At 43.3% G+C, this 23,301-nt stretch overlaps 1 long non-coding RNA gene across 2 annotated transcripts in view; it reads left to right on the top strand.

The window, feature by feature from the left end:
- LOC142309804 (uncharacterized) overlaps window positions 1-23,301 on the top strand; it is a 294,698-nt gene that overhangs the window by 157,162 nt on the left and 114,235 nt on the right. The window contains exon 3 of one of the 2 annotated variants that reach the window (XR_012753997.1): window positions 15,896-15,934. The exons of the other annotated variant lie outside the window; for it this stretch is intronic. This is a non-coding gene — a long non-coding RNA (uncharacterized LOC142309804). The remainder of the gene's footprint in view (window positions 1-15,895; window positions 15,935-23,301) is intronic. 2 annotated transcript variants of the gene reach the window in all.

Raw genomic sequence — 23,301 nt, 5'->3', positions numbered from 1 at the left:
GCCCAATTTTTGGAAAAAAGGGAGACTCCGCTTGGAGTAACCCTTGCTTGCTGTGTTTTTAAAAGAAGCCAAGATGAACAGAGCTGGGATCAGGAAAGACTTTGCTACCTACCCCGGTGTCATCCTGGGGACGGATAAGAATGGCGTATTTTTGAATGTGCTTGATGCAAATCAAAACATCCTGTTTGCAACTAGGGCCCAAGTGCTGCCACTGATGGGGTGGGTGTCTGTGTGGCCCAATTTTTGGAAAAAAAGGGAGACTCCGCTTGGAGTAACCCTTGCTTACATTGTTTTTAAAAGAAGCCAAGATGAACAAGTCATGGATCAGCAAAGACTTTATCTACGTACCCCGGTGTCATCCTGGGGACGGATAAGAATGGCGTATTTTTGAATGTGCTTGATGCAAATCAAAACATCCTGTTTGCAACTAGGGCCCAAGTGCTGCCACTGATGGGGTGGGTGTCTGTGTGGCCCAATTTTTGGAAAAAAGGGAGACTCCGCTTGGAGTAACCCTTGCTTGCTGTGTTTTTAAAAGAAGCCAAGATGAACAGAGCTGGGATCAGGAAAGACTTTGCTACCTACCCCGGTGTCATCCTGGGGACGGATAAGAATGGCGTATTTTTGAATGTGCTTGATGCAAATCTAGCTGTGAAGTGTACAACTGGGGCACAACTGCTGCCACTGAAGGGGTGGGTGTGTGTGGGCCCAATTTTTGGAAAAAAGGGAGACTCCGCTTGGAGTAACCCTTGCTTGCTGTGTTTTTAAAAGAAGCCAAGATGAACAGAGCTGGGATCAGGAAAGACTTTGCTACCTACCCCGGTGTCATCCTGGGGACGGATAAGAATGGCGTATTTTTGAATGTGCTTGATGCAAATCTAGCTGTGAAGTGTACAACTGGGGCACAACTGCTGCCACTGAAGGGGTGGGTGTGTGTGGGCCCAATTTTTGGAAAAAAGGGAGACTCCGCTTGGAGTAACCCTTGCTTGCTGTGTTTTTAAAAGAAGCCAAGATGAACAGAGCTGGGATCAGGAAAGACTTTGCTACCTACCCCGGTGTCATCCTGGGGACGGATAAGAATGGCGTATTTTTGAATGTGCTTGATGCAAATCTAGCTGTGAAGTGTACAACTGGGGCACAACTGCTGCCACTGAAGGGGTGGGTGTGTGTGGGCCCAATTTTTGGAAAAAAGGGAGACTCCGCTTGGAGTAACCCTTGCTTGCTGTGTTTTTAAAAGAAGCCAAGATGAACAGAGCTGGGATCAGGAAAGACTTTGCTACCTACCCCGGTGTCATCCTGGGGACGGATAAGAATGGCGTATTTTTGAATGTGCTTGATGCAAATCAAAACATCCTGTTTGCAACTAGGGCCCAAGTGCTGCCACTGATGGGGTGGGTGTCTGTGTGGCCCAATTTTTGAAAAAAAAGGGAGACTCCGCTTGGAGTAACCCTTGCTTGCATTGTTTTTAAAAGAAGCCAAGATGAACAAGTCATGGATCAGCAAAGACTTTATCTACGTACCCCGGTGTCATCCTGGGGACGGATAAGAATGGCGTATTTTTGAATGTGCTTGATGCAAATCAAAATATCCTGTTTGCAACTAGGGCCCAAGTGCTGCCACTGATGGGGTGGGTGTCTGTGTGGCCCAATTTTTGGAAAAAAGGGAGACTCCGCTTGGAGTAACCCTTGCTTGCTGTGTTTTTAAAAGAAGCCAAGATGAACAGAGCTGGGATCAGGAAAGACTTTGCTACCTACCCCGGTGTCATCCTGGGGACGGATAAGAATGGCGTATTTTTGAATGTGCTTGATGCAAATCTAGCTGTGAAGTGTACAACTGGGGCACAACTGCTGCCACTGAAGGGGTGGGTGTGTGTGGGCCCAATTTTTGGAAAAAAGGGAGACTCCGCTTGGAGTAACCCTTGCTTGCTGTGTTTTTAAAAGAAGCCAAGATGAACAGAGCTGGGATCAGGAAAGACTTTGCTACCTACCCCGGTGTCATCCTGGGGACGGATAAGAATGGCGTATTTTTGAATGTGCTTGATGCAAATCAAAACATCCTGTTTGCAACTAGGGCCCAAGTGCTGCCACTGATGGGGTGGGTGTCTGTGTGGCCCAATTTTTGGAAAAAAAGGGAGACTCCGCTTGGAGTAACCCTTGCTTACATTGTTTTTAAAAGAAGCCAAGATGAACAAGTCATGGATCAGCAAAGACTTTATCTACGTACCCCGGTGTCATCCTGGGGACGGATAAGAATGGCGTATTTTTGAATGTGCTTGATGCAAATCAAAACATCCTGTTTGCAACTAGGGCCCAAGTGCTGCCACTGATGGGGTGGGTGTCTGTGTGGCCCAATTTTTGGAAAAAAGGGAGACTCCGCTTGGAGTAACCCTTGCTTGCTGTGTTTTTAAAAGAAGCCAAGATGAACAGAGCTGGGATCAGGAAAGACTTTGCTACCTACCCCGGTGTCATCCTGGGGACGGATAAGAATGGCGTATTTTTGAATGTGCTTGATGCAAATCAAAACATCCTGTTTGCAACTAGGGCCCAAGTGCTGCCACTGATGGGGTGGGTGTCTGTGTGGCCCAATTTTTGGAAAAAAAGGGAGACTCCGCTTGGAGTAACCCTTGCTTGCTGTGTTTTTAAAAGAAGCCAAGATGAACAGAGCTGGGATCAGGAAAGACTTTGCTACCTACCCCGGTGTCATCCTGGGGACGGATAAGAATGGCGTATTTTTGAATGTGCTTGATGCAAATGTAGCTGTGAAGTGTACAACTGGGGCACAAGTGCTGCCACTGAAGGGGTGGGTGTGTGTGTGGCCCAATTTTTGGAAAAAAGGGAGACTCCGCTTGGAGTCACCTTGCGGTGTTTTACATGATTTTAGAAGGGCGTGCCATGCCTATATCTGTGTGTCCTCCTCTTTTTCCTTGTCCAGCTGTTTTGTTTTCGCATGAGTATATGTCCTTGTCCCTTTCCAATGTGTTTGAGTTGTTTGTCACCTTTAGGACACCTTTGAGGGTGTTTTCTAGGTGTTTTTCTGTGTTTGTGATTGCCTGCCATTGTTTCCTATGCAGTTCGAGTTCGGTTCGTCGAACGTTCGACGAACCGAACTCGAACGGGAGGTCCGTTCGGCGAACCAACCTCGAGCCGAACCGCGACCGGTTCGCTCATCTCTAATGCTGACCACTTGACTGAAAATCAATGTGCCTAGATACTCTCTGTGTTCAGCCCAGTGCAAGTCACTTGCAGTTTTTTGAATGGCACGCACGAGGGCAAAAATAGCATTATTGGATGTAGTGTGCACAATAAAAAAAAAACGAATGGAGCTTTTTCTAAAGTCCAACTTAGCCAGCAGAACCAAATTTCCACGGGCCCGCTCATCTCTATTTAACATTTGTATTTTACATTATAATCTTTTTAGCTTAAATGACATACAATCTGTGAGCCTAACTTATTTTATTTTTCTGTTTACCTAGCTGTGTGTTTTATTTTCTCGGCATAAGTTAATATTTCTATTTGAACAATATTGGGAGATGAACCACATTTTGATATATTTGAATTTTATCTAGGAGATCAACAAAAACAATAATTATGGCATTCTTTTTACTTTAAAAAAAAATCACCATTTTGTTTAAGTAATGAAGGAAATTGCATAGTTTAGTATAGTACAATGCTAACATGTAGAGATGAATAGAACAGTCAAAATTCGAATTTGCAGTATTTCACAAGAAATTCAATTTGCAGAGAAGTTATTCTCAATTAATCTAATGTCCCTAATTATGCTTTGGGGTTTATCCAGATCACAGATAAAGCCCCTCATGCCCCTATCCAGTCCTCATGGTTTCCCTTGATGATCGCTGCAAGTGTTGAAATGCCTGGGTGTTTCACGATAGGACAGGACTTCTGACTCTGATGAGTCCTGGTAGGATTCTATGCAACCCCGTGAAAGGTCACATGCTCATTACAAGATATGAACCTTGACCAAGAGGAGGCGGTCAAAGAATGCGATAAGGCCATTTACAGGTCATAAAAAAGGGTGGCTGCCATTTTACTGAATCTATTTGAAGTATATAAGTGAATGCCAAAATATTTACATTTGTGTGAATGCAGATTTTGTAAAATTCAAGTACAATTAATTTTCACAGCTGAGATGTGTGCCTGCAAGGCATGAGCAGAATCGTTATCTGCTTGTGCTTTTTAATCCCTTAAATGGCGCTGTCAATATGTGACAGCGCCATTATAACGGCATCGGCGGTAAACATTTACTTACCGGCCGATACCAGAAGTGACGTGACGTGATCATGTAACTTCCGGTTTTAGTCATGGTAGCACAGGGTCATGAGATGACTCCTGTAGCTAACATGAATTACTTTCGGTTTCACTCATCCCGGAGCTGAGTGAGGCAGAAAATGAGCATATCTGCAGTTTACAGCTGTATAGCTGTGATCAGCAGATATGGCAGAGCGATCGGATTGTTGATCCATATAGCCCCCTAGGGGGACATGTAAAATAAAAAAAAAGTTAAAAAAAGTTTTAAAAAATTAAAAAAAAATTAAAAAAACTAAAAGTTCAAATCACCCCCCTTTCACCCCATTGAAAATTAAAGGGTTAAAAAAATTAAAAAAAAATACACACATTTGGTATCACCGCATTCAGAAATACCCAATATATCAAAATATAAAATCAATTAATCTGATCAGTAAATGGTGTAGCGGCAAAAAAAATTCCAAACACCAAAATTACGTTTTTTGGTTGCCACAAATTTTGCGCAAAATGCAATAACAGGCGATCAAAATGTAGCATCTGCGCAAAAATTGTACAGTTAAAAATGGCAGCCTGAGTCGCAAATAATAAGCCATTACTGAGCCATAGATCCCTAAAAATGAGAACGCTACGGGTCACAGAATATGGCGTAAAACATTCGCCACTTTTTTCGGACAAACTTCTGATTTTTTTTAACCCCTTATATAAAAGTAATCCTATACATGTTTGATGTCTACGAACTCACACTGACCTGAGGCAGCACACCTACACATCAGTTTTACTATTTTACCATATAGTAAACACAGTGAATAAAATATCTGAAAAACAATAGAAATATCACACTTTTTTTGCAATTTTTCTGCATTTGGAATTTGTTTGCCGTTTTTCAGTAAACTATATGGTGAAACTTATGGTTTCATTCAAAAGTACAGCTTGTTTCACAAAAAAGGAGCCCTCACATGACCATATTGACTGAAAAATAAAAAAAGTTACTTCTCTCGGAAGAAGAATGGCGAAAATAAAACAGAAAGCGAAAAATCGGCCGGTCGTGAAGGGGTTAATATATTCTTTCATCGCTCAAATTATGTGTGTTTTTTAATGTTTTGTGCCTTTTTTTCAAGGGGAAAGCAGTAGCAGTGAGCGAACCTGTGGATAATTGGGTTTGCCGATCCAGCACAGGAAAAATAAAATTGTGATTGGCGAGGGAACTTGAGGCCAAACTCAACCCTGAACAACAAACCCCATACAAGTCAATGGGGAGCCCTAGTTTTGGGCTGTAAAATGGTTGTAGTAAGGGGTAGGGGTTGCAAAAGGAACCTAAATGGGAGTAGGAGCATGCCAATTGCCAAGCAAACAAATGTGGATAGGTAAATGGTTTAAAGGGCTTCTGTCACCCTAGCAATTATGGTTACATAGTGTTATGCTCACCAGGCGAGCAGGGATATGGTGGACCCACAGGGCCGCAACACACAGAAAACCCAGAGGGGCTTAACTATGGGCCCGAACCTAGTTTTCACCAGAGCTCTTGATGGTGGAGGAGTTGCGCTACAGGACTGGTATGGGTGCCACTCAGGAAGACTAGTGTTGTATTGGCTGGCCCCAGGGGTATGGGAGCGACAGTCTCTGGTATAGGATTTGTGGCAGCAGCTGGTATAGTGCTTCTGTCCAGGCTAGATGGATGGATGGACGGATGGACGGATGGATGGATGAAAGCAACTGGTGTAGTGGTTCCATCTGGGATGGATGGATGGATGGATGAATGGATGACAGCAGCTAGTGTAGGGGTTCTATTCAGGATGGATGGATGCACAGAAGTCTTACCACAGCAGCAGATAATGTGAACAGCAGCGGAACTCTGCAATGCAGACAGGTATGAGCAAAATGACAGACAGCAGAGAACAGCAGCAGTGCAATAGGACCTGGCAACTAACCATGACTAAACTCATGGCCCAGGCACCAAGCATAGGGCTAGGGAGCCTTAAATATCTACAGCTTCCCAGCAAACCTGGTAAGCAATTCCGGGTAACAGGGTACTGGCTCTTTAAGAAAGAGGCTGTGGCCATGGATACGCCGTAAGGACAAAAGCTGGAGCTCTGCGTGGTGTACAGATGCTCTGGGAGGCAGCAGCGTGAGACAGAGATGTAACCCCTGTAGCAGGACGCCCAGACAGGTGAGAACACAAGTGTACACGCGAGGGGGATGAGTAAGAGCCTGCGAGGATGCAGGCTAGGTCATTACACATAGCAAGTAAATAAAAAAAACTTAAATTTTAATAGTAACCCTACAGAAATGGATTTCTGAGATTTGCCACAGGCCAATAATTTAAAAAAGGGCCCTGTATTCCCAGTTCACCCATACAGTCAAAATTGCCAGACTTCACCCACCAAGCAATAAGTTTAAATAATTTCCTCTATATAGCCTGGATTTCCACCTCACGCACACAGTCAAGAATGCCAGTTTAACCACAGAGTGTAAATTTCAAATGTAGCCCACAACAGAGCCTCTTTAAACAGTTGCCCTACACAGCCAAGATTGCCAGACTTCCCCCACAGATCAATAAGCTTAATAAATTTGCCCTACGTAGCCTGGATTCCCAATTCTCCACAAAGCCAAGAATGATAGAGTTCCACCACAGACCATAGAATTGTAAAAAAGGCCCCTAACCACTATTTTTACCAGGTTAATGCTCCCAGCTCTCATTGCATGAGGTCCACCACATAACACCTAATTAAATAGAAGTGGGCCATGAAACCTTATCCAACAGAATGCTTAAAAAACAGAAATGTCAGGTTCAGATGTGTTGAAGTTCACACTGCTTTCCTCATTTTCAAGGGGGTGATGTTGACAAAAGATGCCCATGCTCCCCAGGTGCCTACTGTGCAACAAATTTTCTGTTCCAGAGGTGGACTGCTTAGCTACTGCATCTAAAAAGCTTGTAGCCGGATTTGGAATTGAGCTGGAGCTATGCCAGATAGACTTGCTACTGTCAGTCCCAGCCATTTAGACTTGAAGCGGCTCACCCATGCTGCTCAGTGGGTATCCTGTGAATCCAAAAGTTTTATTTTGAAAAAATATTGTTCAAAGCAGGCAGCTCTGTCTGCATACGACAGCTTTGAATAATGAACTAAGACATTTTTCCATTTTGGAGTTTGGTAGTACTGTGGCCATTAAGAGATTATGCTGCCTGTATGCAACAATTAAAAAAAACAGCAAATAAACAAAAGATCTGACTGTGACAAAACAGGCATGCCTGAACCTTTTGCTTTAACCCTTGCAGCATGCTGGCTTCATCTAACATAGCAAAAACCTGCTGATAGGTTCCCTTTAAATGTTCAATTTTCATGAAAATGTGCATCATTCTTGCTTTATTATATAATTTAAAGGTGAAAAGGCAATTCATAACAACTAATAACTTGCTTTATTTAACGATGGTACAATTCTTTTTTCCATTTTCCCTTAAGAGAGCATTACTGTGTAGAAAGGCACCGACCAAAAGTCTTATTTTATTGTAACACTTTATATCTCCGACTCTGGCATGAAATGCGGAAATATCTTGGCTTCATCATCCCATGAGTCCTGCTGTGTGGACTATTAGAAAGTTCAAGTTAGCATCTTGTGTTAACACTGCAGACAGCAGGGCTAAATCTATGTTACGAGGTGCTGTTTTCTTCACTTACAGGATCTCCGAAGGATTTAATAGATTACTACTATATTGCATCTTTATTATTGTTATGCTTCACTAGGTAAAAAATGTACTGATTCCTTAGCCTTCACATGTTCTCTTCTAGCAGTCTCAATTTATAATATTTTTACCCAGTTTGATTTACACCATGTGTTGATTGAAATTTTACAAGTAATATTACAAGTGGCCATAACTTCATACAGTATTAATTATATAAAATGCTGATATACATTACGTGGTGGGTCATTTCACTTTATGAACCTGTTTAATATAGCAAAGTCTAACAAAATCAAAAGCTGAATCTTATAATGACTGAATACTTCAAATCACAGCTGATTTGTCAATGGTTTTGCTAATAATACACGTCATGTCATGCTCAAAGCTCTTTGAAAGAATAGACATTTTAAGGGTAGCCAAATATAGGGGCACAAGAGAGACAGAGTTCTTAAGGGGGCTTTACACGCTACGATATCGTTAATGTTTTATCGTTGGGGTCACGTCGTTAGTGACGCACATCCGGCGTCATTAATGGTATCGCAGCGTGTAACACTTACCAGCGACCTTAAACGTCCTCCAAAGTGGTGAAAATCGTTCACCATGGAGAGGTCGTCCTAAAACCAAAAATAGTTAATTTTTGTTTATAGATGTTGTTCCTCGTTCCTGCGGCAGCACACTTCGCTGTGTGTGACACTGCAGGAGCGAGGAACATCTCCTTACCTGCGTCCCGCCCGCAATGAGGAAGGAGGAAGGTGGGTGGGATGTTACATCCCGCTCATCTCCGCCCCTACGCTTTGATTGGCCGGCCGCTTAGTGACGTCGTCGTGACGCCAAACACACCTCCCCCTTGAGGGAGGGATTGTTCAGCAGTCACAGCGACGCCGCCGAACAGGTAAGTGCATGTGATGCTGCCATGGCGATAATGTTCGCTGCGGCAGCAATCACACGATATCGCATGCACGATGGGGGCGGGTGCTTTTGCGTACGATATCGCTAGCAATTGCTAGAAATATCGTAGCGTGTAAAGCCCGCTTTACTCCTGATAGAGACCTATTTTCCAGCTTGTTTTAATGAGATGATAACACCTTAATGACTGGGCCAATTTTAGATTTTGTGTTCTTATTTTTTTCTCTCCTTCTTCCCAAAGCCATAACGTTTTTATTTTTCTATCCCCATAGGCATATGTCAGCTTGTTTTCTGCAGTACATATACTTTTGAATTACATAATTCATTTTACCACATATAGTCCTGTAAAATGAGGGAAAAATTAAAATTGCAGTGAAATTGTAAATAAAATCCACAACTTTATGAGCAAGGACTGTACGTCCTTGGACATGTCGGAGTAATCACCGCCAGCTGCTGTGGTCAGCTGGTGGGGATTCCTGCACATGTCTGCTGATTTGAACAGCATCTGAGGTCTTCAACATTGCTCATTTCTTGGTGCTTCTTCTTAAGAGGTTAAACAGCACATCTTGAAACCCAATCTGCCTTTAAAGGGACTCTGCATACAGGATTTTGCTATTTAAGTAAAAGCAGCATAAATATAGGGGCAGAGAACCAGGTTCCAGTAATATTTCATTTGCTTATCAGCTTGATTTATTTTCAATAAAATCAGTGCATTCAGGTTGTGATTATCATTATATCATTAGGAAACTAGCTATGGAGTGCAAGCCAAATCAGCTAATCTGTGTAACCATGCTGTCACCACTGACTGACAGCTTACTGACAATGCACAGTGTACATACGAAACTGAATGTTTATTACCCCTCATTTGGGCAAGATTATATACAGCTCAGCACTCTGACCACAGCTATATAAGGGAAAACAGGTATACCATCAAAACTGCACCAAGCAGTAGAGTAAGTGATACATTACTGGAATCAGGCTCTCTGCCCCTACATCGTTCAGCTATTAGATTCAATAGCAAAAATCCGCACCTGGGAGATACCTTGCTGAAGAAGTATAACTATTATATGTCTTCTTATGGTATTCAGATTTGCCATGGTGTATGACCTGTTACTATGTGATAAGGACTTCAGAGAAAAGGGGAAGAAGGGGTTAATCCCGCGCAATCCACCAAATAAGAAGTAGAAATGTTGATAAATTAATCACTCTTTTATTCCATAGGTCTACGTGTTTCAAGGTATAAAACCTCTTCCTCAGGACCAGAATATCAATCTCTTCTTCAGGACCAAATTCTGGTCCTGAGGAAGAGGTTTTATACCTTGAAACGCGTACACCTATGGAATAAAAGAGTGATTAATTTATCAACATTTCTACTTCTTATTTGGTGGATTGCGCGGGATTAACCCCTTCTTCCCCTTTACTCTGAAGACTTCTCCATGTGGGGCCGCGGCAGCCGCCATTATCTCATGCTATCTGTGGTGGTTGTGACCTTTCACAAGCTCATTTGGTGAGTGTATTACATTATATACTAACCGTTTGCTTATCTGGTAAAACCCTATTAGCGCTTCTGTTTTCTAGCTTTTATTATGTGATAAGGACTGAAATTCTAGAGCAGGTCGGATAAGTTTAATGGAAGTCAATGGTAAACATAAGATTTTATTACTGAAAACCTCCTGGGTGGGGGGGGTCAGAAAAATCACTAAAATGAATGGAAACAGCACTGAAATGGAATGGGAACAGCAATAGTAAGATGTTTAATGCATCTCTGTCTTCCAGGTTGCTGTTGGAAACAATGTTGTCTGAGTATTAGAGTGTGCACACGTGTTTTTTACATGCGTTTTTGAGTGCAGATTTTTCACAAAACCTGAAGAGAATCCAGATGCCAGCAAACAGAGTGAAATTCCTGAAATGTCGTGCACACGCTCATTTGTGACGTGCAGATTTGATGCAGAAAATACTCCACTTTAACGGACTGCCAAAAAAGCATACAAAACCAAATATAAAATGGATTTTATATGAAACAATGCTAGGAAACATTATGACTTGTATATAAGGCAAAAGAAAAAAAAACTCCCACTCCTCCACTTAATACCTGAGCCATCTCTCAGCATATTTCCCTGTCTCACAGCTGCGGATCAGTCAGGCTCTGCCTGAAGCCACACCGGGCAGACACGTTTTCTAATGTTAACAATAAGGAATAACGTTTGGAACACCATTCTAAGTCTGAACTGGGTGCAAAAACCTAAAAAAACATCACTATGGGGAGATAAGGTATGCAACACCAGTGACTATGTAAGGGGAATACATGAAATAGCAGAAACTGCTGTGTGAATACTGACTTGAAAAATCCAATAGCTACATGTAAGAGTGAAAATGTGAAAAATGGAATCTGCATTACTGCCATGAACATATGAATAAAGAGAAATTTAGCTACTGAATTGATCAATGCAATAGAGCCCCAACACTACGCCAAAGTATTTCTCTACGTTGGGGTCCCTAGCTTGTGTGTGTCCTCTCATGCAGTTAAAAAACTTACCGTGTATGGGAAGCTGAGACCCAGGCTATATATGCGTATGATATGGATTGGCAATAGGTGTGTGGGGAGGGTTCACAAACGAAAAACTACTAACAATAAGGAATAACGTTTGGAACACCATTCTAAGTCTGAACTGGGTGCAAAAACCTAAAAAAACATCACTATGGGGAGATAAGGTATGCAACACCAGTGACTATGTAAGGGGAATACATGAAATAGCAGAAACTGCTGTGTGAATACTGACTTGAAAAATCCAATAGCTACATGTAAGAGTGAAAATGTGAAAAATGGAATCTGCATTACTGCCATGAACATATGAATAAAGAGAAATTTAGCTACTGAATTGATCAATGCAATAGAGCCCCAACACTACGCCAAAGTATTTCTCTACGTTGGGGTCCCTAGCTTGTGTGTGTCCTCTCATGCAGTTAAAAAACTTACCGTGTATGGGAAGCTGAGACCCAGGCTATATATGCGTATGATATGGATTGGCAATAGGTGTGTGGGGAGGGTTCACAAACGAAAAACTACTAACAATAAGGAATAACGTTTGGAACACCATTCTAAGTCTGAACTGGGTGCAAAAACCTAAAAAAAATCACTATGGGGAGATAAGGTATGCAACACCAGTGACTATGTAAGGGGAATACATGAAATAGCAGAAACTGCTGTGTGAATACTGACTTGAAAAATCCAATAGCTACATGTAAGAGTGAAAATGTGAAAAATGGAATCTGCATTACTGCCATGAACATATGAATAAAGAGAAATTTAGCTACTGAATTGATCAATGCAATAGAGCCCCAACACTACGCCAAAGTATTTCTCTACGTTGGGGTCCCTAGCTTGTGTGTGTCCTCTCATGCAGTTAAAAAACTTACCGTGTATGGGAAGCTGAGACCCAGGCTATATATGCGTATGATATGGATTGGCAATAGGTGTGTGGGGAGGGTTCACAAACGAAAAACTACTAACAATAAGGAATAACGTTTGGAACACCATTCTAAGTCTGAACTGGGTGCAAAATTGGCAACCTATTGCCAATCCATATCATACGCATATATAGCCTGGGTCTCAGCTTCCCATACACGGTAAGTTTTTTAACTGCATGAGAGGACACACACAAGCTAGGGACCCCAACGTAGAGAAATACTTTGGCGTAGTGTTGGGGCTCTATTGCATTGATCAATTCAGTAGCTAAATTTCTCTTTATTCATATGTTCATGGCAGTAATGCAGATTCCATTTTTCACATTTTCACTCTTACATGTAGCTATTGGATTTTTCAAGTCAGTATTCACACAGCAGTTTCTGCTATTTCATGTATTCCCCTTACATAGTCACTGGTGTTGCATACCTTATCTCCCCATAGTGATGTTTTTTTAGGTTTTTGCACCCAGTTCAGACTTAGAATGGTGTTCCAAACGTTATTCCTTATTGTTAGTAGTTTTTCGTTTGTGAACCCTCCCCACACACCTATTGCCAATCCATATCATACGCATATATAGCCTGGGTCTCAGCTTCCCATACACGGTAAGTTTTTTAACTGCATGAGAGGACACACACAAGCTAGGGACCCCAACGTAGAGAAATACTTTGGCGTAGTGTTGGGGCTCTATTGCATTGATCAATTCAGTAGCTAAATTTCTCTTTATTCATATGTTCATGGCAGTAATGCAGATTCCATTTTTCACATTTTCACTCTTACATGTAGCTATTGGATTTTTCAAGTCAGTATTCACACAGCAGTTTCTGCTATTTCATGTATTCCCCTTACATAGTCACTGGTGTTGCACACGTTTTCTAATGTGACCGCATGGTGTGACTTCAGCATGTAGCAGTAGTCATCGTGGGACCTCATGTGGATTACATCTGAATTGGAGGTTTGGGGTTAATAAATTAAAGAAAGAGGGTGTTTTTTTAAATAATTTCAAATAAAGGATTTTTTTGTTGTTTGTGTTTATTTCTTTTTACTTATAGTATTAGTAATGGGGGGTCTCATAGATGCCTTCCATTACTATACTAGGACATAGTGGTAGCTGTGAGCTGTCATTAACCCCTATATTAAGGCCCCATCACACACAGAGATAAATCTTTGGCAGATCTGTGGTTGCAGTGAAATCATGGACATATTGTTTCATTTGTACACAGCCACAAACCTGGGACTGATTGTCCACAATTTCACTGCAACCACAGATCTGCCGCAGATTTATCTCTGTGTGACAGGGCCTTTACTCCAATTGCCACCGTCCCAGGGCAATTGGGCTGAGCCGAGTAAAGTGCCAGAATTGTCACATCTAATGGATGCGACAATTCTGGGTGGCTGCAGGCTGCTTTTTTTTAGGCTTTGGGCCCAATAACCATGGGCCTCCCCAGCCTGAGAATACCAGTACACAGTTGTTGGCTATATCATGGCTGAGTATCAAAATTATGGAAGACCGCACACTGTTTTGTTTTTTTATTTTACATTATTTATTTAAATACTTAAAAATAGCCACATAGGGTCCCTCTTATTTTGATACACAGTCAAGATAAGCACACAGCTGGGTGCTGCAGCCTGTAGCAGTGGGCTTTATGTGAGCTGAGTATCACAATATACGGGGAATCCTACCTCAATTTATTTATTTATTTATGCTGTGCATAGATGTCAGTTTTTCCTCTGACGGCTTTGCACAACCTCGCATGTGCTGCTAACACAGGCACGATCCTTCCACAAACCCTTTGCTGTTGGGTGAGTCTCTATATATAACCTTCCATCTCCCAAGACACCTCTACAAGAGGAAAAGGAATTGACAAGTCTGTGATAATCATGAGAAATATGCCTGCTTTCCATCGCAGGCAAGAGCCTTGCACATGTGTTGCTGAACCGCCTGACTGACCACCTGGAACAGGATCTTTTACCTGAAGCACAGTGTGGTTTCTGCAAAAAGTGTGGCACTGTGGACATGATCTTTGCAACTCGACAACTCCAAGAGAAGTGTCAAGAGCAGAATCATGAATTGTACACTACCTTTATGGATCTCACTAAGGCATTTGACACTGTAAGAACTGAAGGCCTGTGGCACATCATGTCGAAATTTGGGTGCTGTGTTAAATTCATCCTGATGGCACGTCAATTTCACGATGGTATGATCGCCCATGTGCTGGACAATGGAGAATTTTTAGAGGCCTTTTTCAACACAAGCGGCGTTAAACAAGGGTGCATGTTGGCACTGATCTTGTTCAGCATAATGTTTTCAGCCATGCTGTCAGATGCTTTCAAGAACAGTTCCTTGGGAGTTAGCCTGAAATACAGGACTGAAACTGTTCAACCTGCGAAGACTCCAGGCTGTCACAAAGAAAAAGAAGACTGTACTACGTGACCTCCTATTTGCTGATGGCTGTACCTTGAATGCCGGATCATAGCAGTAAATGCAGAGCAGTGTGGATAATTTTATAGCAGGTTGCAATACCTTTTGTCTCCTTATCAACATAATGAAGACCGAAGTGATGCATCAGCCAGCTCCGAAAGCTAAATATCAAGAGCCCATCATCACATTCAAGGGACAAAAGCTACAAGCAGTGCACAGATTTACATATCTTGGCAGCACCCTAAGCCGTGCAGTGAGAATTGACATCGAGCTCAACTATAGAATTGTCAAGGCAAACTCTGCATTTGGTAGACTAATGATCAATGAAGAACATTACATGTGGGGCTAACAGGCGTGGGTGGTTCTGCATTCCACTTGCACCTGTCAACCCCTTAGATTGCGCTGTCAAAATGTGACAGTGTGATTTAAATGGCCGTGGCAGAGAATGCACCATTCCCCACCGCCATTAAAGGCCCCCTGACACAATCATGGGGAGCCGATGGATGCATGGTAGCGATGGGTCATGTTGATGACCCATGTCGATATTATGATGTATTTCCTGTTAGAGCCACCGGGGCGCCGGCTCTCACAGGAATGCTGTATTTCTGCTGATCAAAGCTGTGTAGTTCTGATCAACAGAAATGCAGGGGCAATCAGACTGCTGATCCACAAAGTCCCCTAGAGGGACTAGTAAAATAAATAAAAAAATGTAAAAAAAAGGGTTTAAAAGTATGAAAAAATAGAAAAACCTAAAAGCTCAAATCACTCTCCATTTGCCCCATTGAAAATAACAATTAAACAGTGAACCTCTTATGAAGTTTTGATAAAGCGAATAAGATGGATGTTATAGGATGTTGAGTGAGCATGAAAATATATTCATCCTTACTAATTAGATTATTTCTTCTAGCTTCCAATAGAATATCCGATGTATGCTTAATTAATGCAGGTAACAGATTTCCATGACAAATGGCATACATTGAAGCATCATCTAAGAAACTATAATACTGTACATCTCCAGGTATTAACTTGTATCCAAGATGACAATATTCCCCCTTTTATCAGAGGGTATAATAGTAATAGAAGAATCCTTTTCTAATGAACATAGAGCTGTTATTTGGGTAGAGTATGTTGATGCTGTAATTAATTGACTTAATGTTATTATTTACCAGGTTAAAAAAATACATCGAAGGCTGAGAAATCCCCTGTGGGTGAGTGCTTCTTACAACTTTGGTTTTAAGAAACGTAAAAGGTACAAGTCCCGTAGAACTAGTTATGGATTGGTCAAGATCAGCTAATAGGGAGAAATCTGTGATTAATTCAACTGGTATGATAAGATAGGCACACTCTCTTTTATTTCTGAGCATAAAACTTCTGCCATATTAATTTTTGGATTAAATGGTTAATGTCTTTGATGCAATCGAAAACCAAGAACTCAAAAATGGTTACAAATAATAAGCCTTTACTTAACATGGACATTTCTACATTGCTACGGGGTCTCTTGGATAAATTGGTAACCTGTCATTCTAATCCCTGTTTTGTAGATTGCAATTCAGTGATGGATAACTATGGTCTAAAAAAGGTTTTACTAAAGAGGCTCTTGTGGCAATCCTCTGTTGAATAGCCCATATTTTTGCACCTTTGTAGTCCTTGTGATGTTCTCTGCCCAGTGTATGAGTCAGATGCTTTAGTCTCTGTTAAGGAAACATCAGTCTCCCGTTCCACCCGTTGTATATGATCCCTGAGTATGGGGTAAATTTTGTTATCCTTAAAGTCTTGTAGGTCTTTTACGTAATGTTTATGCTTCCAGGTTGCATTAAGATTTTTTAACAGTATTTTTTAAGTGTCTTTAGAAATAAGATTCTCTCAAAATTATTTGTCACTTCTAATTGTTCCTTAGGTTTTTCATGTAATACTTCCATATTTCGTTTTTTTTCTGTTAGAAATAATTGCATAAACCTAAGGAAGCTACTGGTAGCTTATTTTTCCCAGTTACTCATCAATTGGGGATTTCTATAGAGTTGTGGTAATAATGTAACACGAAGACTCTGGGGGAAATTGCCATTGTTTATATAATTAGCTAGACTTTATGTTTCACACCAGGATGTTATTTGTTCTTTATCTGTTTTAGTAAATTCTTTAAACCCTGCAGTATAGGTAAGTGTATCTTTTTTCTGAGGAAACGTTTTTTTCAGAAAAGATGTCGTCTTGTGCTTCAGATAACACAAAGTTCCATGTCCAGACTAGAGATGGTTGAACCGGTCGCGGTTCGGCTTGAGTTCGGTTCGCCGAACGGAGGTCTCGTTCGAGTTCGGTTCGGCGAACCACTCGAACCGCATAGGAAACAATGGGAGGCAATCACAAACACATAAAAACACCTAGAAAACACCCTCAAAGGTGTCCAAAAGGTGACAAACAACTCACAACACAACACAAACACATGGGAAAGTGACAAGGACATATACTCATGCGAAAACAAAAGAGCTGGACAAGGAAAAAGAGGAGGAGACACAGATATAGGCATGGAACGCCCTTCTAAAATCATGTAAAACACCGCAAGGTGACTCCAAGCGGAGTCTCCCTTTTTTCCAAAAATTGGGCCCCACACACACCCACCCCTTCAGTGGCAGCAGTTGTGCCCCAGTTGTACACTTCACAGCTAGATTTGCATCAAGCACATTCAAAAATGCGCCATACTTAACCGTCCCCAGGATGACACCGGGGTAGGTAGCAAAGTCTTTCCTGATCCCAGCTCTGTTCATCTTGGATCATTTTTAAAAACAATGTAAGCAAGGGTTACTCCAAGCGGAGTCTCCCTTTTTTCCAAAAATTGGGCCACACAGACACCCCATCAGTGGCAGCACTTGTGCCCTAGTTGTACACTTCACAGCTAGATTTGCATCAAGCACATTCAAAATACACAAGCATTTACTCTCCCCAGGATGACACAGGGGTAGTAAATTCCTTGTGGATCCATGACTTGTTCATTTTGATGAACGTTAGTCTGTCCACATTGTCACTGGACAGACGCGTGCGCTTATCTATCAGCACACACCCAGCAGCACTGAAGACACGTTCAGAGACAACGCTGGCAGCTGGACACGACAAAATCTCCAAGGCGTAAGTGGAGAGCTCTGGCCATTTTTCAAGATTTGAAGCCCACAATGAGCAAGGCTCCATTTGCAAAGTAATGGCATCGATGTTCATTTGGAGATACTCCTGTATCATCCTCTCCAGCCGTTGACTATGTGTCAGACTTGTTGTATCTAGTGGCCTTGCAAAGGAGGGTCTAAACAAATTATGAAAAGATTCAATAAAATTGCTGTTACCAGCACCAGATATGGTGCTACTGGTACGGGTAGACTGTTGAAGATGACGAGACCGTCCCATGTTTGTCAAGTTACAACTGGGAGATTCACTCCCTGCACCTGCACGGTTGTTTGTTGGAAAAGCCGAGCTAAGATCGAGTAACAGCTTCTGCTGATACTCCTGCATACGTGCGTCCCTTTCTATGGCTGGAATTATGTCACAAAATTTGGACTTGTACCAGGGACCTAATAGTGTGGCAAGCCAGTAGTCATCATCACTTCTAATTTTGACAATGCGAGGGTCATGTTGGAGGTAGTGCAGCAAGAAGGCACTCATGTGTCTTGCGCAGCCATGCGGACCAAGTCCACGCTGTGTTTGTGGCATAGAGGTGCTAACCGTTCTTTCTTCCTCTGACATCTCCCCCCAACCTCTTTCAAGTGAAATTTGACCAAGGTGTCCCTCATCCGCTGAGTCTTCCATGTCCATGGACAGTTCGTCCTCCATTTCTTCATGTTCTCCTGCACCTTCCTCAACATTTCGCCTGCTACCATGCGCCCTTGTTGATCCCTGTCCCCCATGGTCCCATGCCTGCCGCGTTGGTGATGATGAACGTCTGGACCTTGGTGATCTTGTTGTGTCTTGCGCAAATGAATCCTCCTGTAGTTCCTCCCCTTCCTGTTGTCCCACCCCCTGACTCCGAATAGTGTTTAGCGTGTGCTCCGGCATGCAAATGACTGGAATTGTCATGCTGATAATGGCATTGTCAGCGCTAAACATATTCGTCGCCATGTCGAAACTGTGCAGAAGGGTGCATAGGTCCTTGATCTGAGACCACTTCATCAGGGTGATCTGCCCCACCTCTGCATCTCGTTGGCTCAGGCTATACGTCATGACGTATTGCACCAGGGCTCGGTGGTGCTGCCACAGTCGCTGTAACATGTGGAGATTCGAATTCCAGCGTGTCGCCACATCGCATTTCAGGCGATGAACTGGCAGGCCGAAAGACTTCTGGAGCGATGCAAGTCGCTCAGCAGCGGCGGTTGAATGGCGGAAGTGAGCAGACAGTTTTCGTGCCTTGTTCAGAAGGCCATCTAGGCCGGGATAGTGTGTTAAAAATTGCTGGACAGCAAGGTTCAACACGTGAGCCATACAAGGCACGTGTGTCACCTTGCCCAGGCGAAGGGCCGCACCCAGGTTTGCAGAATTGTCGCACACGGCCTTACCAGGCTGCAGGTTGAGTGGAGACAACCATTTATTAAACTCAGTCTCCAGAGCTGCCCACAACTCAGCCGCTGTGTGACTCCTATTTCCAAGACATGTCAAGCTAAAGACCGCCTGATGCCGTTGCGCTCTGCTGCCAGCATAGTAATGAGGGGTGCGTGATTCCTTCTGTGCAGTGAGAATGCTGGTGGCCTGACCAGGCAGGCTTGGGGCGGAGGTGGAGGACCCAGATGAGGTGGAGGAGGCAGAAGCAGTGGCGGAACTTGGACAGACAGAGGATTGACACACAAGTCATGGGGACGGCAAGACTTGTGCAGCAGACCCTTCACCATCTATCACCATAGTTACCCAGTGCCCAGTCAGCGACATGTAACGTCCCTGTCCATGCTTACTGGTCCAAGTATTGGTGGTGAAATGCACCTGTTCACACACAGAGTTTCTCAAGGAAGCGGTGATGTTGTGTGCGACATGCTGGTGTAGCGCGGGCACACCTTTCTTAGAGAAGTAGTGGCGACTGGGCATCTGGTACTGGGGCACAGCGACAGACATAAGGTCTCTAAAATCCTGTGTGTCCACCAGGCGGAAAGGCAGCATTTCGGTAGCCAAGAGCTTACAGAGGGATAAAGTCAACCTCTTAGCTTTGTCATGGGTCGCAGGAAATGGCCTTTTATTTGTCCACATCTGAGGGACAGAGATCTGGCTGCTGTGTGTAGATGGTGTTGAGTAGGGTGTCCCTGGAAAAATGCAGGTTTGTGAGGAAAGTGCAGGCGTAGATATGATGTTGCCTTCATCCGACGTTGGTGCTATCGATGTCTGAGAGAGCTGGACACACGTACTTGTTTCCCCTTCCAAACCAACTGACGACCTACCAAGCAAACTGCCTGTTGTGGTTACAGTGGTGGAAGTTGTGCGTGGAAATCCAGGTGTGACAGCTGTCCCCACAGTCCTAGAAGATGAAGAGCGCGCGGATGCACTGGAAGGGGCAGGCCGTGGATGGTTCGCTCCGCTAGGCCGCATTGCAGCACGGTGAGCTTCCCACTGGGACATATGATATTTATTCATGTGACGATTCATGGAAGAAGTTGTCAAACTGCTGAGGTTTTGCCCTCTACTAACAGAATCACGACAAATTTTACAGATCACATAATTTGGGCAATCTTTTGCTATGTCAAAAAAGGACCAGGCTAGGCAAGGCTTAGAGGGCATGCAACCTGCTGATCCACCCCCGACTAGTGCTCAGAGGCAGAGTGGTGGCTGAGGATGCAGTTGTAGACGTGCTACCAGTACTCCGACTCTGTCCAGGAAGGCGCAAGGTAACTTCGTCGTCAGTTGCATCCTCCTCCACCGTCTCTGTTGACCTCCTCGAAGACCTGACTGTGGGTTGACAGTAGGTGGGATCTAGAACTTCCTCATCAATTGTTGTGTTTGCACTCCCCTCACCCTCAGACCGAGCCTCTTCTTGCCCTGACCGAATATTTAAGTTGTCATCCCAATCTGGTATCTGCGTCTCATCGTCATCAGTATGTTCCTCATTGTCTATTACAACAGGTGTTTCAGTTTGTAAATAAGGGTTAACATTATGCTCAGAAACTTGGTCATCACGGCCTGAATCTGAGTCACAAAGGTTCTGGGCATCACTGCAGACCATTTCCTGGTCTGTACTCACTGTAGCTTCGGAGCAGACCTCTGATTCCCAGGCTATAGTATGACTGAACAGCTCTGCAGACTCAGCCATCTCAGTTCCACCATACTGTGCAGGGCCGATGGAGACTTCAGAGCTGGGAGAAAGCAAGTGTGATTGGGATGACAACTCAGAGGACTGGTGTTTTTTGGATGCGGTAGTTGAGGTGGAGGAGAGGGCACTTGTTGGACCACTTGAGATCCATTCAAGCATTTTCTTTTTTTGGCCATCATCTACCTTTGTTTCAGTTGTTCGTGTCCGTAAAAAAGGAGCACATCGGATTGTCCACGGTAAGTAGTAGACATCTTATTTTTGCTGGAAGATGGTCTATCTTCAGCAGATGTTAATGGAGCTTTGCCACCTTCCCCATGGACAAACCCTTTTTTTTTTCCTTTTCCAACACGCCTCTTCCCCTTTCCACCAGCATCTGTCATTTTGCCACTCATTTTGATTGCGACAAGATTGTTCACTTAAAATGTGGCAGTAAAAATTGAGAGGTAGTATAGATTGCAGCGGTGGTCTATCTTTATTAACAGCAGAATAAACAACATTAACTATCCCTGACAATGCAACTACGGCCCTTAAACTGGCAGCATAGTTTGCTAGTATAATGGCTTAGTAACAATGAGTTTGAGTGTGCAATGCAGATGTGCTGCACATAGATTTGCACCAGTGGGACACTAATGGAAGTCCAACAGCCACTTTTAGGATGCCACTAAGTTTACTCAGTGTTTGCTAGTATAATGGCTTAGTAACAATGAGTTTGAGTGTGCAATGCAGAGGTGCTGCACATAGGTTTGCACCAGTGGGACACTAATGGAAGTCCAACAGCCACTTTTAGGATGCCACTAAGTTTACTCAGTGTTTGCTAGTATAATGGCTTAGTAACAATGAGTTTGAGTGTGCAATGCAGAGGTGCTGCACATAGATTTGCACCAGTGGGACACTAATGGAAGTCCAACAGCCACTTTTAGGATGCCACTAAGTTTACTCAGTGTTTGCTAGTATAATGGCTTAGTAACAATGAGTTTGAGTGTGCAATGCAGAGGTGCTGCACATAGGTTTGCACCAGTGGGACACTAATGGAAGTCCAACAGCCACTTTTAGGATGCCACTAAGTTTACTCAGTGTTTGCTAGTATAATGGCTTAGTAACAATGAGTTTGAGTGTGCAATGCAGAGGTGCTGCACATAGGTTTGCACCAGTGGGACACTAATGGAAGTCCAACAGCCACTTTTAGGATGCCACTAAGTTTACTCAGTGTTTGCTAGTATAATGGCTTAGTAACAATGAGTTTGAGTGTGCAAAGGGCAGGAGGGTACAGTGGCAGAGTTGTGGGTCTGGGTAGAGGAAAGGAAGCCTCCCTTTCTATCCTTCCTAATGGGGAAATGCAGCGAGGAAATCCCTGACCTTAGCTACACAGACGCTGTCATCTTGTGTAGCTGTTAAAATCTGTTTTCACGGACCTGACTGTCACCTATGGCTCTGACCCTGCCGGAATTAGCCCTTACAAGGACTAATAGAAACTTCTATCCCTATTCTGTAAAGCGCTGTGTATAGAGCGTACACAGCAGTATCGGAGACAGGAGCTACGCCAGCGGTGACTGACACCAAGACGCAGAAGGCAGATAATGCCGTGCTGGAGGAAAATGTCCGTTTTTATAATGCATGGACATGTGACATGGACATCCTATCACACATGCCGTTGCTTCTCTGGCTAAAAGTCCACTTAGCTGTGTGTGTGTCTGAGATTGGCTGACATGCTGACCCGCCCCACTACACGCGCGCGCTTAGGGAAGGAAAACAAGGAAAAAAAAAAAAATGGCGATCGCCCTATCCAAACAGCAGTGATCTGAATGTGCTGTTCCCGCGCACTATACGCTGAAATTTCATAATAGTGTGAGTCACAGAGTGACTTACACTATTACAGCGGAAAGCCAGCTAGTAATTAGCTTGTCTTTTTACTGCTAGAACCGTTCTCGAACGTATCTAGAACTATCGAGCTTTAGCAAAAAACTTGAATTCTAGTTCGATCTAGAACAGCCCCCAAAATCACTCGAGCCGCGAACTGGAGAACCTCGAACCGCGAACCGCGCTCAACTCTATTTCAGACCCTCTGACAAGAAACTGGCCATACGAAGGGAAAAATTATAAGGGTACGGTCACACAGTGCATCTTGTCTAACCACAAAGATGCAGCATTTTTAGCCCCAAAAAGCACACAAAAAATGCACTCGCGGCAAAAACCGCATCCAAATACACATGCGTTTTTGACGCGTTTTTACCGCGTTTTACCGCGTTTTTTCCCAATGCGTTTTTTAAGTCAAGTCTATTGACTGCAAGGGCTCAAAAACACTGAAAAATGCAA

The sequence above is a fragment of the Anomaloglossus baeobatrachus genome, chromosome 5 (genome assembly GCF_048569485.1).
Source record: "Anomaloglossus baeobatrachus isolate aAnoBae1 chromosome 5, aAnoBae1.hap1, whole genome shotgun sequence".
In the NCBI taxonomy this organism is placed as follows: Eukaryota; Metazoa; Chordata; class Amphibia; order Anura; family Aromobatidae; genus Anomaloglossus; species Anomaloglossus baeobatrachus.
The sequence above is the reverse complement of the archived record's forward strand: the minus strand, read 5'-3'. Positions and strand labels throughout refer to the sequence as shown.